Raw genomic sequence first — 18,161 nt, forward strand, 5'->3', positions numbered from 1 at the left:
TTAGAAAGTATCCATTTGCTAACTGGTGGCAGGCAAACCATTGGATACAGTTACTGAATATCAAAGCATGCAGCAAATTGCATGAGACAGCTGTTACTGTAGTGTAGGATAGCTGAAGTAATCTTGATAGTGGCTAATGATAGCTAACCTGCTGGAAGATGGGGAAAGCTGCTTTTTGTTTTCATCACCAGTAGGATGCTACAGGAAGTTAAAATATGCAGCGATGGAAAGAGGAACCAGTGCAGTAGCATAAGAACTATGGGTAGATTTTGTTAATTTTCTAACTGGCATTTCTGACCAAAAGAAAAAAAAACCTATGATGTGTTGTTTGGAATACAGTGTCAGTTAAGGAATATATTGATATGGATTGCATTTACTAAATTATTTAGATGAAGCATGACACCAAATGTTTAGATGGGAAAGAAGGATTTTTTTGTAGTTGCAATTGGGCTGTGACTGGTTAAAATAATGTCACAGGTCCCTACTGATTTCAGTTTCCAGTAGCCAAATAATATATTTGAAAAAGCTTAATAGCTACAGGAAACATTGCCAAAGAACTGTGACCGGTAATGAAGGAGTATGCCATCATTGCAATTAATATTCAGAAGACTTACAGGTAGGGAAGATCTCTGTTGCTTAATCTAGATGAGGCAGTGTATTGTACTCCAAACACATCAAGAATGATGACACCTCATGACAAATAAGTCATGTACTACAGAAGCAGGAAGATGTTTAATAAGGACAGCAGCACAGGGCGTCTTGCATCTTGTCTAACCTCCTCTGCTCCGAATGTGCAGGGGAGAGATGGCAAGCTGAGGAAGCAGCAAATGCCTGGCTCTGGTTGCTCAGCAACAATTCCAGCTTTTTACCATGTGTATGGATGCAAGCAGCAGCAGTGGTACTGTTTCCAGAAAGGTCTCATTTATTTCATCTTTGACACGGTTGGAATGTATGCCACATAGGCTTGAGCTGCAAGCCTACAGCCTGAAAGCCCATGATAACTTCTAACTTTGCATTATTGCCACTTTTGTGGAGTTGAGTGGCTTTGGCATTTGTTTATGTAATACTGAAATTTGAAATCTATACCTACCGTAATGCCAAACTTACGTAAAAGGATACGCTTGGTTATTGGCAGACACAGTTCTGTTTCTGTTCTGAGGTTTCTGAGTAGGCATTTAAAATACCTGGCAGGTTTCAGGGCAAGGACCTAGGGTTGAGCAGTGGGGCAGGGGACCGCGCTGGATGCCTTCTGGCTCTGCACAGTTGGACCAATGCTGCTGAAAGGCTGCAGTTGGTCCACTTCAACTGCACAACAAAAACCAGGCACAGTAACACCAGCAGTTCTGGGAAATAACAGCATGGCTCACATGCTGTTCTGTTTCTGGGATACCCAGTGGATTGTAGGGTATTATGAGTAGTAGATTAAAAGTGAACGAAAAGGCTAAATGCGAAGAATGGCACTTGGCATTGCTCATGTCTTTTAGGATAAAGAAGGGCAGGCTGAGTTACAGAAGACTTCTTGGTGGCTCTTTAAGGACCCCCCACACCCCCCCTTATTCTCTCAATATTTTGAGTACAGATTTGCACTCAAGTATTTACTCCGTTTTTACTCAAATCAGTTGTCAGTTGGAGCTGCCTTTCTTGTTTGGCTGGCGAAACAGAAGGGAGACTCCCTCTGTGAAGGAGTTGGAGGTGTTCAAAATCCTAGAAAAGCTGAAGGCATTGCTAAAGTATAATCATGAAAAATAATGTATTAGTATGTAGTTTAAAGAATACTAAAACCTCAGGTTCCTGAAACAATAAATCCTTCATGAAGTTGAATGTTGAATTGTGTTTTCTAATCTGTATACTGCAACAGATTTTCTCCTGTGGTTCCCATACTGTTCTTCTGCCTTGCACCCATGAACCCAATAGTGTTGTCATGGCAGGTTGAAGAAAGGTCTAAACTGCAACCTTTAGAGTAACTTAAATAATTCACTTTTATTACCAGAACACAGAAGCAGCTCTTGTTTTATAACTTAAATAAGTGACTCAAGCCTCTGTATGTTGGGTAACAGTTTCTAAAAGAAAATATACTGAGTTTTTCCATAGCTTATATGAACACAGTGAATTTAAAGAATCATTAGATTTTTACTACAGAAAAAACCCCATTTTATGTAGCAGATAATAGTGAGTGGAGCATGCAAGCTCCAACTGCTTAGGGATTATGAGATCATAACTTGGATATGTGATAGGTGCCAGAAGTTGGCAGCAGTAGGATGTAGTTTCCGTTTCATCACCATTTGTTTTCTAAAAATTTATATACCAAAACAATTTTAAACTTCCAGCATGGAGAAAATAACATAAGTTCTGCCTTTTATGGGATTGCTTTGGCACACTTTAAGACGGGAAGATGAAAAATGTGGAAATGAGGATTTCTTATGTATGTCTCTAATGACCGTCAGTTTGAAAAAGAAAGCTTGCCTTCTTCCTGCTCTGAATTGTGTTCTGTTTTCAATGTTTTTGACTCCTTCAAGAAAAATGCTTGTGTGGTGAATTGTTTATTCCATTCTTCTTGACCTAATTCATACAAATAATCTATGTTAAATTTATTTTAATTTTCTATGAAATTTTCAGTGTGTTATACAAAGGATATGTAACTGAGAAGTTCATATCAACAAGGATTTATTAGCAGGTTTTCTAGCTGATGGCATAAACTAACTAGTGATGAAAGAATTTTATTGGGGGGGGGGGGGGGGGGGTTGTGGGGAAGAGGGAGGGAGTGTACTTTTCCCAGTGTGGCCAGGCAGAGCAGTGATGGGTCCCAACTGAGCACCCTCTTGGGCTGGCCTGTCTGTATCTCCAGTGCAGCATGTGGCAATGGTAAAGATGAGGAGGAGGATGCTGACTCTGCCCTGTCTTTTCCTTGGGACCTGTTCAAACTCTGTATTGATTGTTAGTGTTGATTGAAGTATACTAATCAAATGCAAATGTTGCATATGGTGGTTAAATCTCTGTGCACACATATTATCCAGTAATGTTTATCAGCTATCTCTATGACTGTTCTCCACTTTGGTATGTGTTATGCTTGCTTTTCTGTAATGTAAACTAAAATCTCGTAGACAAAAGGCAAAGAAAGGAAGTGAGGGTAATCCTGTTGCCAGAGGGAATGGGTTCCCATGAGAAGCACCATAACAGCACTTTTGGGGTTTGTGGGTGCAGGCACAGGAGCAGCAGCACTGGAAGAGCAATGGAAAAAAACCCTGCCACAGAGGTTCTGGAAAACACCCCCCTGGCAGCTTGTGTGCAAGGTTACAGAGCTGCAAGCAGCAGGCCTTTAGTGTTAGTGAGGTGAAAGCACCTGGAGGTACCATGCAGCCAGATGTTTTCAGGTTTGTTGGAATTCAAAAGCTGGAGTTTAAATCTACTGGAGCACATCAAGGGATTGTTACAGCCTCAAGAAATAGGTGAGCTTCACTTTACATGTGGTGAGGTTATTGTCTCTCCCTCCCAGGTGATACCAACTAGCCTCCAGACAATTATTTCAATGTGGTGGGGAGGGAATTCTTGCTAAAAGCTGAGAAGCTGGAGTTTCATGAGTGTTGGTTTAGCTGCATGCAGATAATGCAGTAACTTCAGGAAAAGGTTTTGTAATCTTTGTGTTCTCAGGAGTACTGTAACAAGGGTATTCAATAAAAAGAGAATTCTTTTAAAGTTTGAGGAAAATGTGAATAACTGGGGTTAGATTTTAACTTGCCCTGCCCTCAAACTGTTGTAGAGCAGTCATAAGATTGTACTTGGAAAAATGCACTGGAAATGCTAAGTAAAGGAGGAATCTTGATACAATGATATGTTAGGGAACAGCCTCCAAAGGTACAGTACAAGTAGTAATCTAAATTTTGGGTTAATCCATAAATAAATAAACCTCCAAAGGCTTAGAGCAAGAAGTGCATTGTTAGAAGATGACTGGTTTCAGAAAGAACCAAAGACAAAAAATTTACTAAGCAGAGAGGTAGAAAAAATTAATTACACTGCAGAAAAGAAATATCAATCTATGGCCTGTGATTAATACAATTTTATTTCTCGAGAGAAGGAGAAAAGGTAGGAAAGCAGGCACTATTATGTTGGCTGGTTGGTAAGCATGGTGTTTTTCGTGCTATAGCTGCTACTACCAAGACATGCTAAGAGGGTGATTTTTGTTATTAGTCAAAGAACTGGGTAGCTTAGATTAAATATACGTAGTTGTTGCAGCTCTGTTTCATTGAATTTTATTCAAACTTAAATTGTACGGAAATGAATAGGTAAAAGTTGTATTAAATGGAGTCTTGTTTGGTGGTAAATAATTCCAAATATATAGATTGAAAAATGAGTAAGACTCTCTTAAAGTCTACTTGGAAGTAAATGTTAATTAAGAAGGTCATAACTGAACTAAATAAAAATCTCCACTTCCCCTCCATCAATTTCTACATTTTGAAAAGTATGTGTTGAAGGAGTTAATTTCCTTTAAATGTGTGTGTATTAGTAAATTATGAGGAGGGAGTGGAAACAAAGAAGACATTTTGCTTGCAATGTTTTCAAACTAGAGACATGAAACAATAATACAGCTGACCAAATAGCTCTTTCTGGGTTATTGTGGAGTAGTACCATGAAACTTGTGGTTTTAGTTAATGCACATAGTTCTTTTCAAAGATGGAGTGCTAGGCCCGTGTCAAGCAAAGATTAGTAGGAATGATCCAAAGGGCAGCTGGAGGTTTAAATAACTTTCAAGTGACTGAAGAAAACACCAAGCTCAGCATAGCTACTGGACTGTCTTAATGAATGTGTTGCTTGTAATGGAGTGATAGAGTACAATGGAAATACCTTTTTCTTGAAATCTGTAATGGTATAGATCTGTTGTGTACAGGTTTTTTGCATCCTGATTGCTGTATGGTCCAGGTTTATGGTTTATAGTTGGATTTCATGATCTTAAAGATTTTTTCCAACCTAAGTGATCTACATAGCTAGCATCTATATCTGCAGCATAAAATGTGATTTTTCTCATGACCCATAGGTCAGATGAGTTACTCTTGTGAGCTCAGTGCAGCTGTGAGCGGAGTTTTAAAAAGCTTTAGAGCAATTTAGTTCAGCTGTGTCTGAGCAACTTCAATAGCTGTTGATTGCAGTACAAAAGTACTGCTAAACAGGTGTAGTGCAAAAGCCTGAATTCAGCACAAGTAATCAAAAATTCCAGAATGTTTATATTACTTATTAAAAGAGACATAAGAATTCCACCACTGGAACTATTTTACTTGCTTCTGTGTAGATAAAGCTACACTTCTGGTGCCGACATTTAATCGTAAGATAGATTTGGTCTGTGGAGCAACTTGCAGGGCCTGAATCAAATAATCTTATCTGATTGCCTTTGATAGCCAGACAAAAATGTCCATTTGGAGATTTTTGGCTTCCGTAGAATAACCAACAAAACAGTTCGTCAATTAAAAACTGACACTTAGTTATTATTACCAAGCTACCCAGAAATATCCCAGGTTAGTACAATCAAGCTTTTATGCTTTTATTTATCAATTTACTTATTGTCTTATGTAGTTTGTGTGTTAACCAAAAATCAGACATAAATCTTTAAGGTTTATGCTGCTGAATCCCCTTTCAGGTAAAGTAAATAAGGAGCAGTAGAATAGAAAATATGAACTGCTACATCACTGTCTTCACTTAAAAGGGTTACAAAGCAGCTTGTAGAAAGCAGTTAATACCTGTAAAAGTATTTGCTACCTCAAAAAGAGACAAATGACACAGTCAGTTTGCCCAGCTTGCCACGCTGACCTATCAACTTTATGTCAATTATGTCTTGATAGACTGCATCAGTAGAGAAAGCTATCATCCTCTCAAATTTAAAGGCAACAATCTGGAAGTTAAGTTACTATTATGGGTATATTGCTCATATGTTACAAATAGGTTTTTTGATCTTTATAGTAATAACTTCAGCAAAAAAATTGCATTTTTCACAAGTTTGTATTTCCTTATCTAATTTGTCTAAAATATAAATGTCATTTTAGAAACTTGTCTCTTAGAATCTGCTGTATTTGTTAGATTTGGTGCCATCTTAGGCTTAATGAAAGAGAAGTTTTAACTAGTGATCCGAAGTTAAGTCTTGGACAACCTTCTCAGATGATGGTGCTCATTCCATAATTCATCATGCTCAAGAGCTACAAAAGGTGGCTAATGTTTAGACTGCAAGATGTTTGAAAAGTTGTGGAATAGAGGAATGTTCCAAAACAAAGCTATAACAGTTTTTGAGCTCTTGGCTGTAAAAATGACACACTTCTGGACAGCTTTGATAGATGTTGAAAACAGAAAAGTAATGTTTCTGTCGGGTATTATTGTTCAGGGTTGGCATGGTCAGTTTACAACCTATTGGAGGGTCTGTAACTTCCAAACATGAAGCAGACAGAATAGAAACACTGCTTGGCTTAGCACTGCATGCTACACGGATAATTAGCAATTCTTTACAATAAAAATCATAGTTATTTATGCTCTTTTGAAGCTAAATGCTTTACTTACTGTACTGAAATTCTGCAGTGGCAGAAAGGAAATGTTTCATGGCTTTCTAGAAAATCATCTGTTAGCAATGAATTATTGACACCATGTGGCATAAGACAAAGCAATCTTTGGAAATACAGTATTATACCTTCTGCTGTTGTGTTGATCAAGAAGTTGAGTTTTAGTTCTAGGATGGATAAGGATGTACTCACAATGTTTATGAGGATATATGAACTTGTCTGCAGGATAACATGCATGTCATAGAGTGAGACGGTCAATTCTTATATAGAAACAGTGATGAACAGTGCATCTAATGGAGGTTCCTGCAGAAAGAAGGTATGCTTAGACTGTATTAGGAATAAAAAAATATTTCAGCTGCTGTATAATGTAAGAATCAATCTGATACAATAAATGTCAACAAATTTTGCTGTCCTGGACCAATTTATGTAGTATTTACTGCTGTATAGATTAGATAGGTTCATGCAGCATTCATTTTTAATTCTTGCTGGGCTCTTATAACAGTAGTTGAAAAAACCTGATCTTCATCCCTTCCTTGAGCAGGAGTCCTCAAGGATTGCAAAGTAGCTGCATACCTCTAAGGGCTGATGTAAAGATTAGGGTAACTGTAACAAGACCACTTGATGAACACAAGACTCCAGTGTTTGGGTTTCAACACTGTCACTCCTGCTTAGACAATTTCAATAGTTGTAACACCACATATTAATCCTGCATCCACAGGTGTGAACAAGGAACAAAGAGGATGTTTACAACCAATTAAAACTAATATTTTCTTAAAATCCTTTTGACTTGTAAATGTTTGCCTTGACTTTTGGAGGCTTTGCTGTCTTAATAGTGAAATTATATTTTCAATATAAAAATGAATGGATGTCTGTAACACTAAACATGTAGTCTGATGACAAATGATATACTAACACTTAATGCTAGTGCATTTGTAGTGAGCGAAGTGGACAGATGGCTCCTTGCTCTGTCAAGAGAGATAACCAAGCTGCAGGAAAGTATCTGTGAAAGGTCTCTATCTAATGCAAATAGTCAGAGTCTTGGGACCGGACTATCATGTAGAAACACTCAACATGGTATAAAATGTATATATGAATATGCAGGTTTTTATAGCTAGCTAATTACCAGATGTCACATGAAAGAGGAGGGGAGAGATTCTCCCAACCTTGGGTTTTTAATCTGCCTGTCAGCACCCCAGGAAACTGGAGACCCTTGTGCCTGACCAGTCTGTCAGCGTCCCGTTACAGGGACCCTTCACTGAACAGTCCTGCTGGATTGAAGGGCAATTTGATTGACTTGTTCAGGGAAACATGCCAACAGCATAAGGGGGAACCCCTCAGTGGGTCTTCCCACTTAATTTGCATGTTACCCACTGCTGGCAACTGCTAGCACCCACCGAGGACACACTAACAGTTTATGGAATAACACTCTTTATTATAAAAGCATGACCAGTTAAGATTCATGATCGCCAGTGATACGGACTGCTGGCAAAAACAAGCTTGAAATGATATACAACTAAACTATGCATCCAAAACTATAACCACTAATCACAGCTAGTGTGAGCTAGTTATTTAATGTGTGTATGACAAAGTTCTTACCCAACAGGTGTCCCTGTGGGGGAGAAGACAGATCTAGCCCATTGACTGATCCCAGACATTATGATGGAGTCTTCTCTAACTTCTCCCCTCATTCATTCACTGTTTGTACTTTTCTTTACTCTCAGGTGGAGCTTGAGTGACTCTAGTCATTAATTCTTTTATTATTGATAGGTGTAAAAGTCTCTCATTTTAATTTAAAGACATAGTTGATAAGAAATAAAGTGCATGCTCAATGAGGGGTGGTCATGCCTTGGAGGTGGGTAACTTTGAGAAGGAGGTGTGTGTTAGACAAACGCGGTTCATTATAATACTAAGGAGAGTAATTTCACCACAGTTACTGGCTCAGCAATGGACACCTTCTCTTACATTTTCCATTTGACAGCTGCTATGGAGCTTTTTGTCTGTACGATACCATCAAGTTCCCAGTCCTGCAGGGAGTACAGCAGAGCCTGGCCGCGGTGCCTCCACTCTGCTGCACCATCCATAGCTCCTCTGGGTTGGCAGGTGGTGCTGCCTAGAGAGCCATGAAGTAGATTCCATGCATACCAACGATCCTGAAAGTGGCAACTGTATTTTTCCTTAAAAAGGGTGCTGTAATACTACAACTTCTGTTAGGTCCCAGTTTTTTATAATGTCCCCCTTCCAAGAGATTTTCTCACACCAGAGATCAATTTATTAAAAGTAATCTTCACATGGCTTTGAAATCAAATGTGTGAATATGTCTTTTCTTTATCTATATGGGAGAAACCTTGCAGAACAATTAAGACAGGAAACATCCCCTACCCTCCCAATATTATCTATTCCAGGACTTGTGTCCTCTTGTTGCGATTGCTGGCAAGCTTCTTAGAACCTTTTCAAAGAACTGGTGATTTATCTCTGCTATTTCTATACAGCTGGAGAATTGTGATTTAGCAGCTTCTAATAGGAGTGTAGATAGCAAAGGGTAAGGCAGAACTAGGTACTTTGTTGTGTCAAGATTTTTTTTTATTATTTTATTATTAATCTGAAGATGGTTACTAGTAAGATATCAATGTGACCCACTGAGACAGTAATATAACATGACCTGGAATCCTGAATGGATTGAACTGATTAGTTGCATTCTGGAAAAGTAGGTTAGAGCACAAACATACTTTGTTATAAAACATCGTATTTGATGGCTGACATGCTTTCAGTGTTGCTGTTTGCATCTGGGGTTGTGGTAATGCTAGTTACCCAGCTGTGTAGGCATGACTGCTTCTACTAAAAATAATGTTAGGCTTTCTGTAAAAAAGGTGAGTGAATCCCCTTTTTAGGGGTCAAAAGAAACGTCAACTGTATTTTTACTAAGAAGTATACATAGTGATCTGGAGGCATGGTAAACTTGCTCAGTGTGAATTCAGGGCAGTGGGAAAATGCTTGAAGGTCGTGGTAGAATACTTACTGTACAGTATTTTAGTAGACAGGTGTGTTGGATTTGCATGGAACTGCAAGAGTTGGAATTTTTTTTCCTTGGACAGGGGACTTAACTACAGTTTGAAACTCCAAAACAACTTACAGGCAACTGTTCTAATTCAGGTTTCAGAGGGATGTGACAGTTTTCAAGTCAGTTTGTTTTGACTAATATTTCTCTGCTGATATGTAGAGATATATGACCATGGGAGGCTTGATCGTTTCATTGTGAAGGAAGTGATAATAATACTACACCAAAGCATGATTTTATATGTAACTGGAACTAAAGCAGAGCTTGCACTTCATGACCACTCTTGCGTAAGCAAGCTTTGGGTTAATATGCAATGTGACCCTTTTGACAGTATGGAAAGAAAATATACATTTAGCCTGCTCTGCTGACTGTTGAGACAATGGTTCTAAGCTGAACTGTGCATTTGCCTGTCAAAAACGACACGAGTGAAATCTCTTAAGAACTGGTCCTTGAACTTTTGAGGTATGAATTAGTACCAGTTAATGACAAAATATGGATGAGTGTGAATCTTGAGTTTAGCGTTCACTTTTAAAATGCATGTCTTAATACTAAAGCAGTTCTGATTTAATCAGAAAAATGCAGAATTAAAAAGTATGCTGCCAACTTAATGAGTGAGAACGCCCTATCTTAGCTTCCTGGTGGGGCCTGCAGGGAAGAACAACAACTTTGGTTTTAGAGTTAAATGAGCAAAAAGTTAATTAGTCCATGAGCTGTTATTACAGCGATGCTTTGTTTGCCATGCAACAGCTTGAAAAGAGAATCTTTTAATTGTGTAGTGCTAGACAGCAGCTACGGAATGCCATCATTTGCACTTTAACTGCAGATGGTATCATAGTGCTGTCTTGGTATAGGAACCTGTGAGCTACTTTGCTGTAGGAATGGCTGGCATGTCCATGTGTATACATATATATGTATCAAATATCTGTTAGAGATTTTTCTAACTATAACCAAAGGCTTGCTAAATCTTTTTTTTTTTTTTTTGACCTAGACTGCCAAGTACTTTTGCAGTAACAGAGAAAAAAAGGAGCCAAGTAGTGGGTGCTGTAAGAGAGCAAAAGTAGGTGCCACTGCATTTATATTTGAAATGTAATCTATGGTCTTTTGAAAAGTCCTCAAGACTGGTATGTTAATGGCTAAACATTGCTTCCAAGGAAGTAATCCTTAAGAACTCCTCTAAAAAGATTCCAAGTCTTGGATCCTCTTCCGTAAGAAATCTTGAATTTGGCTGCCTGTTTTACACCGGAGGCCTATATTTCCGCCTCAAAAATGCAGGGATGAGAGAATGAGGGCATCAGAGATGTGTTTCCTCTGAGGGAGCAGTATGAGGAAGAGATGGAAACACATTCTCATGAAATGCTAACGAACTAGGTGATAAACATCCATCTATGCATATATGAAGAAGGGTTTGGGGTGGGTTCTGGACCTCTGTTGAATGTATGCTTAACTGCTACTTGCAAATAAGAGAAATCCAGACAAGCTAGGGAGGCTGTAGAGCTTCAGGATGAAGTTTTGTATTGAGACTGATCCTGTTCCATGCTTTACTGAAGCCAGAGAGGATGGTCTGCATGTTGTGCTTTCCTTGCCCTAGGCCTAGTAGTTGTGTGATGATGGAGTGAACATGTTCAGTGAGCCAGATAAGAAGATGAAGACAAATACTGCCTTTTTTGCTAGTTTTTATTTAAAAAGTGAGAAGTTTTCTGCCTTAATTCTTAGTGGAAAGTTTGGGGCCTGGTTTTCAGTTTGTGTGATGTCGTGCATCTGTAATTGAGCCTTTATCCAGGATGATCACTCATTTCTATATGTTAGCCAGTTGTTTGCAAAGGTAGAAATAGACTTCATGGTAGTAATGATCAGCTCTGAGACCATCACTTTATATGCGAAATCAGGATTAGGGTGATTCTTTTTCCACTTGCCTACACTGAATTTTCACCTGCCACTCTTCACATATAGTTGCTCAATCTTGGAAGGTTCTGTCATTCTTTGTGGTCATCCTTCTTACATTGAATGACTCTGAGAAAGTCTGTAGACAAAACTTTCTCACAGCTCTTCCCTTTTCCACCTGACAATGTGCAGACGCGTGGAGAGCTCCACTTACACCTTGCACCTGTTGCTTTAAGAACTAACTGTTTATTCCTGTCCTCTCCTTCCCAAATTTAATCAGGTTTTTTATCTCTGAAAGATCATTTCCCTTATGCTTTTCCTAAAAGCATTTGACATTAGATCTTTTAAAAAGCTTTTTGCAAATCTGTGTCATGTAGAGGAATCTTCTTTACAGTAATGCTTATTAACACCTTTGGTGAACCTCAGTAGTTCATGATGAGTGTTTCTCCTTTTCACAAAAACCTTGTTGACTTTTCTTTGGGAAATGAAATTATTTGAGCTGCCCCTTAATTCTATTCTTCATTACAGTGCCTGTTATTTTACCTAGTCAGTCTTCCTCATCAGCGGTTTCTTATTCAGCTAGTCCTGAAAGTGTGCATTTTAGAAGCCAGTGACCAGTCCTCTGATACTGATGGAGAGTACATGTCACGTTAAGCAGTTTTAGTCTTTTGTCTTTGCGTTACTTTAGAATTTTTGGGTGACTACCTGTTTGATACATTATTTACATTGTTTTTAAAAAAGTATTTTTTTTACCGCTTATGAAGTTGTCTTCTGAGCCTTGATGTGTTGCCATTTGAGTGGGAGGTTCCTGTGAAGGAAATATTGAACACTTCTGCAGCAAAAATATGTACAAATTTAGTAATCTTCTATTACTTTCTTGCATATTATGATTTATGGTTTTTTGAAGACATACTGAGGTTTTTCCTATTTCTGCGATGCACTGTGAAGGGGACCTCATTATCGGCACTTTGTATTTCTTATTAGCTGTTACGCAGACTGCTTCACCTTGCCTTATTGTGTCTTTGTTTAAACTGTCAGGGTTTAATAATCTGGATTTTTTCCATATCATTGTTAATGCAGCTTTCTGGAGGATGCCTTCTTGCTTTTAGTCTACTGTTTAGTTATGCTGGCTGGCTTATGCTTTTTCTCCAGTCTTTCTTGGTAGAAGCTGTGCAGTTGCTCTGCATTTCCAGTATGGTATTCTTAAATAGTTCGCATGTTGTCTGCAAAGATTTTTTTTTTTTTGACTGCTTCTTTTTACCTTCTTATTTTTAGTGGCTCCTCTGAAGTAGCATTTGACTGCATGGCGTTTTTTTTTTTCTTTTTAAACTTTTGTTAGTGCTGTGAGGTTGTTGAATTTTGTACTTTATTCTCTCTAACGCTAAAAATTTGAACCTTCTTAGGGACTGAGGTAGGAGTCACTTGCCTTCTTGTATGCTTTGGGTTTTTTATGATAAACTTTCTGTGACTATTAGTGATGTCGAAAAAAATTAGTATCAGCATCAGAATCTGAGATGGCATTTCCCTGGTGTATATGGAGATAGCTAAAGTTTCTTGTTGATTCTGTTCCCTGCCATGGGGGCCCCTCTCGTTACTGTTAGCATGTCATAGTCAATATTTCCATCCTAGTCAGGCAATCAGTAATATACATTATGTCTATCTTGTTTATGCCTGAAACTTTGTTCCATTGGGCTCTGGTTGGCTTGCTAAGTTGTTTGAACACCAAGCCCTTATACAGTGGTGTAGGCTGTTCCATGTTTCCTGTAAATACCTTGACGTATGGCATGAGGTACCAATGATACCATCCTTCTACTGAGTTTCTAGTGCTCCTGTTACAACAATGTCTTTGTTCAAAGACAGCATTCCAGTTCCTCCAACTTTGTTTCTAGGAATTCTCCAGCTTTGGTAGAAGAAGCAGGTATTGTTTTGGTTTTCTATTCCCTTCCATCCTGTTCAATGGGACAACAGAGTTCCAGCCTTTTGCTATGGTTTGCAGTGTGGCAAGTGGCAGCCTCTGCTCCATCATGTTAGGGCTCTCTGTGCTTCAGACAAATGGGTATGTAGATAGCTTTTCCTCAGGCTAGGTTTAAAAACACACCTCTAATCTTTTTTTAAGAGTAGAAGCCACAAAATTTACTTAACTTGTTTATTCCAAAACCATTTCCTTCATTTCAGAGTGTCCCCAGCTTGCAATGAATTTGACCCTCATTTCCCTCCTGGTCTTCAATTGTGTGTTGAGAATTTATCATGCTCTTTAGTCTACATTGCTGGAAATATTGGCAACATCTGATTGGTGTTTGGGGTGCTTGAAGAACCTGAGGTAGCATATTTTTGCCTTTGATCCTTACTCTGGCTGAAGCTGATCTCCACATAATTGGCAATGGAAAAGGATAGAGGTGGTGTGAGATTCTGTGGTTGCTTAAAATGGAAAATGCATTACCTGCATGGTTATGGAACTGAAACCGTCTGTCCTCACAATAATGTGTTTCATTTGGTAAGACCTACACATTCTGTCTTAGTAAACAGAAGACTAATTGTGTATCTCTATACTTAATATATTCAGTGTTTTATCTTTAAATTTTATTTCCTTATCAGTGGATCAAATAGGTAAGCAGAGCCTCGAGAACAAATGTCTTGCCTAAAGCAGAACAAGGAATTACACTAGGACTTCCTATAGGGTAGATTAATTCTTTAAGCAGTACTACCTTTTGCATAAAATGCTTGTTGGGCAGCTAGATGACATTATTATAGGTTAAAATCTTAGTTGTATGTATTACATCATCAAACAAGTAAGATGGAGAGAAGTTGTGTTTTCCGGCTATGGTAGCCTTTGGTTTGTTTAGCTGAAATAAGACATAAGGTGGCTAACAAATTGTATACTTATTAGATGTTTCAAGGTGAAAAGCATTTTTTTGGAATGGCAAGCAAACCAAATGCCTACTAGTGTAGGAAATCACTAACTATGTTGAAGTTTTTTCAGCAAAGCAGTTAAATATCCTGGCCTTTATTAAAGGTATTAAAGCTTCAATGTTATTTGACTTTGAAAGCAGTTCAAGACAAGAAAGTCCCCCCTTAGCTTTGGTTGTTAGTATTGCTGTTGTGTGAAGAGAATGTAGCATAGTAGGATATGCTTTTCTTTAAGTTCCTCCACTACTATTCAGTGGAGATCTTAGTCTGTGATTTGTAAGTGATAATCTTCATAAAGTAAAATTTCAATTGCCAAATTGTATGTAGACTGTATTTTGTGGCCTTATGAAAAACAGTATAAAAGTACTCTTTGTCTTTTAACCACTAGATGGTAGCTAACTACTGTCTGTAATTGCCTGTAGTAAAAGAAATGTTGCTGAAGCTGTACAGTGTAACACTGTCAAAGAAGTCTTTGTGAAATGAACTTTTATAATTCCTAAACTAATATGACAATTTGATATTTTAATCTAAAAAGTTTTTCTGTAATGCAGTTGATTGTGCACTTTGTGAATTTACTGGCCTGCATAACGCTGATATGCCCCAAATCTGACAATGTTTTGTAGGGTGCTGAACATAGTCAAGGCTATCCAGAGACACATGACAGACTAAAATTATTCTGAGAAAGTTGAGTTATAATACAAGTTGCATATTCTCATAAATGTATATTACATGACTAAAAATAATGCAACTTCACCATGGATCTGGCACTACAGAAGCATCTGAGTTTCAGCAGTTATCAGCTATACCAAACTTAAGGCTAAGCATTATTTATTTTTGTGGCTTGTAAGGCAAAGAAGCAGTACAGTGGTGTCTTGCATATAGTTCCTGACCGAAAGGTTGCTTCTAGCCTTCTGGCTTGTTGGTTGTATTAATGGTGTGGTAAGTTGGCTTTGCTGGAAGTCTGGCTTTTGATCCAAGGACAATAGTGACCTGACAATGGCAGTTAACTACTGTCTCAACCACTTCATTATTTTTGGTTTTCCTTTTTAACACAGTGAGGGGGAAGATCACAGGAAGTTGCTTTCCATAAATGTAAAAAACCTTTCCATGACTCTAATCAAGATCAGTGTATTATCTAGTACTGTAAATGCAGTCTACTTCAAAGGTTCTGAGCGAGAAATGGCTGAGGATATATTACAGCTGTGAAGAGGTTTTCTGTGTAAGTTGATGATTTGTGATTATTTGATATCAACACATACATAGGCCCACTCCATGGGTTAGATCATTCCCTGTCATGATTGCCAGTCACTTTAATTTTGCCAGCCTTTTAATTAACGTAAAAATGCCACATGGCAAGTTACTTAAGTGATTGAGATTTCTAGAGTTTGTTGAAGGCTATTTCTTTTTGTGAATGATAAATGAGTTGACAGAGGTGTTCTGCTGGGTTTGCCACTCACAAACAAAGAACGAGCTGAAGATGTGGGGATGGAGAGAAGCCTTGCCTGCAGTGATCATGAGGTTGTGGAGTTGAAAACCCTGAAAGAAGTGAGCAAGACAACCAATAAGGTCACAACCTTAGACCTCAGGACAGCAGATTTTTTTTGTCATCTTCAGGGATCTTCTTGGCAGGGTGCCATGAGGGACCTTCCTAGAGGGAAATAGGATTGAGGAAAACTCTTTGATCTGCAAGAACAACATCCTTCGAATGCAAGGACAGGTCATTTGATGCGCAGAACGAAGAGCAGGCCCTGCAGAAGGCCAGCATAGATGAACACAGAGACCCTGTCTGAGCTCAAATATGCAAGCTTCCATAGAAGGTAGAATCAGGGATGGGCCACCCAGGAGGAATATAGACAATGCCCAAGTGTGTGGAGATAGAGTTAGGAAAGCTAAAGCTCAGCCGGAGTTCAAACTTGTGAGGAGAGTGAAGGGAAATGAGAATGGCTTTTCTAAGTACACTGGCAGCAAAAGGGAACGTAGACCCCCCCGGCTTGGTGGGACAGCAGACTAAGCAACAAAGATCATGGGAAAGGCTGAAGTATTCAGTGCCGCTTTTACCTCAGTTTTCATGAGCTGGGTTTGCCCTCTGATTTTCTAAGTCTTCAAGTAGTCTTGCAGAATGTAGGGAAATGAAGGGTTACCCATGGTAGCCAAAGATAGTGTTAGGGAGTACATAAGCCGATGGGATGTATGGAATTCCATGGGAGCAGATAAGATGTACCTGAGGGTGCTGAGGGAGGAAGCCAATGTCATTTTGAGGCCTCTCTCATCTTTGAAAGGCCATGATGATCCGGGGAGGTTCCTGATTACTGGAAAAAGACAGATGTCATGCCCATCTTCAAAAAAAGAGAAAAAGGAAGATCCAGGTAATGGCAGATCAGCCAGCTGCACCTAACTCCCTGGTAAGGTTGTGGGGCTGTGGTGGATGGATGACTGGGCATTTGCCTTAAACATTTCCTGGTACAAAAAGGTGTGAGTTTTGCTGACTTGGGCATGTAGCTGGTGTTATAATCACAAGAAAGAACAAGACACTGGTTTCTGGCCCTGAAGAGGCAGGACTGAGATGGTTTTTTTTTTTTCCCCTGCCCTTGCATCCCATGGTTTTGCTGCCTGTAAACAGCTAATTGCAGGTGTGCAAGGGCACTAGGTCAGCGACCCTGGGGAGGGTCTTGTCTGATGCAACCCCAATAGTCCCCCTGCGACCACCACTGGCCTGCGCAGAACCAGACTGCACCTACCCTCACCTAGAAATCTTACCCACTGTACATATGCATGAAGTTTCTTGGAACCGTATAAAAATGGTACCACCAGAAGCTGAGGTGGGACCCCCCACTGCTGAGATACCCAGAGTGAAGAGGACCAACAGGATGCTGCTGGATCTGTGTGTGATATTATTGCTTTCCTTCTTTTTCTCTTTTTTTTTATATGTCACTCCCTCTCCTCCTCTCTTTCTTCTTAGAAACATGTGGCACAGGACTTGCTTATCCAGTGAAGTTATCCAGTTAAGTAACTGCCATTGAGTTATTGTATCTATCCACATGCTTTGTATTGTGTATTAATAAATCATTAAATTGGTTGGCTGGTGTCATTTTGCCTTAATTCAGTCCAAGGGGATCATAAACTTGGTTGTTAGTACCAAGGGGGAGGGAGGTAATCCTGAACAGCTGTGCTCCTTTCAGGTTGCAGTGGGGGCGAAGTGTTCTGGAAGTGATTTTTATGGCACCTGAAGGAACAAGAAGATGATTGTGAACAGCTAGCATTGATTTACCAGTGTCAATTTCTGCATGACCGCCCTGATTGTCTTCTATGATGTTATGGCTGGCTACGTAGGCAAGGGGAAAGCAGTGGGTGGTGGTCTGTAACTTGACTGTAGCAAGGTGTTTGACAAGGCATCCTATAATATCTTTAGAGTCAAACTGGTCATATAGGGACTGAATAAGTCTGATCATTTGGGTGGAAAATTGGCTGGATAAGCAGACTTAAAGTGGTACTAAATTCAGCTAGTGGCCAGCTGCTAGTGGTGTCCCTCGGGGATTGATACTGAGGCTAATACTGTTCAGGGTCTTTACAAATGATCTGAATGATGGGACAGAATGGACTCTGCAAGGCTGTTGATGATAAAGTAGGAGGAGAGGCTGATATGTGGCGGGCAGGGCTGCTATTGAAACAAACCTGGACAGGCTTGAGAAACTAACTAACAGGAACTTCCAGAAAGTCAATGAAAACAGTCCTACAGTTAGGATGGAATAACCTTGTATGACAGTACAGGCCAGTGGCCAGTTGCT

The sequence above is a fragment of the Falco rusticolus genome, chromosome 3 (genome assembly GCF_015220075.1).
Source record: "Falco rusticolus isolate bFalRus1 chromosome 3, bFalRus1.pri, whole genome shotgun sequence".
In the NCBI taxonomy this organism is placed as follows: Eukaryota; Metazoa; Chordata; class Aves; order Falconiformes; family Falconidae; genus Falco; species Falco rusticolus.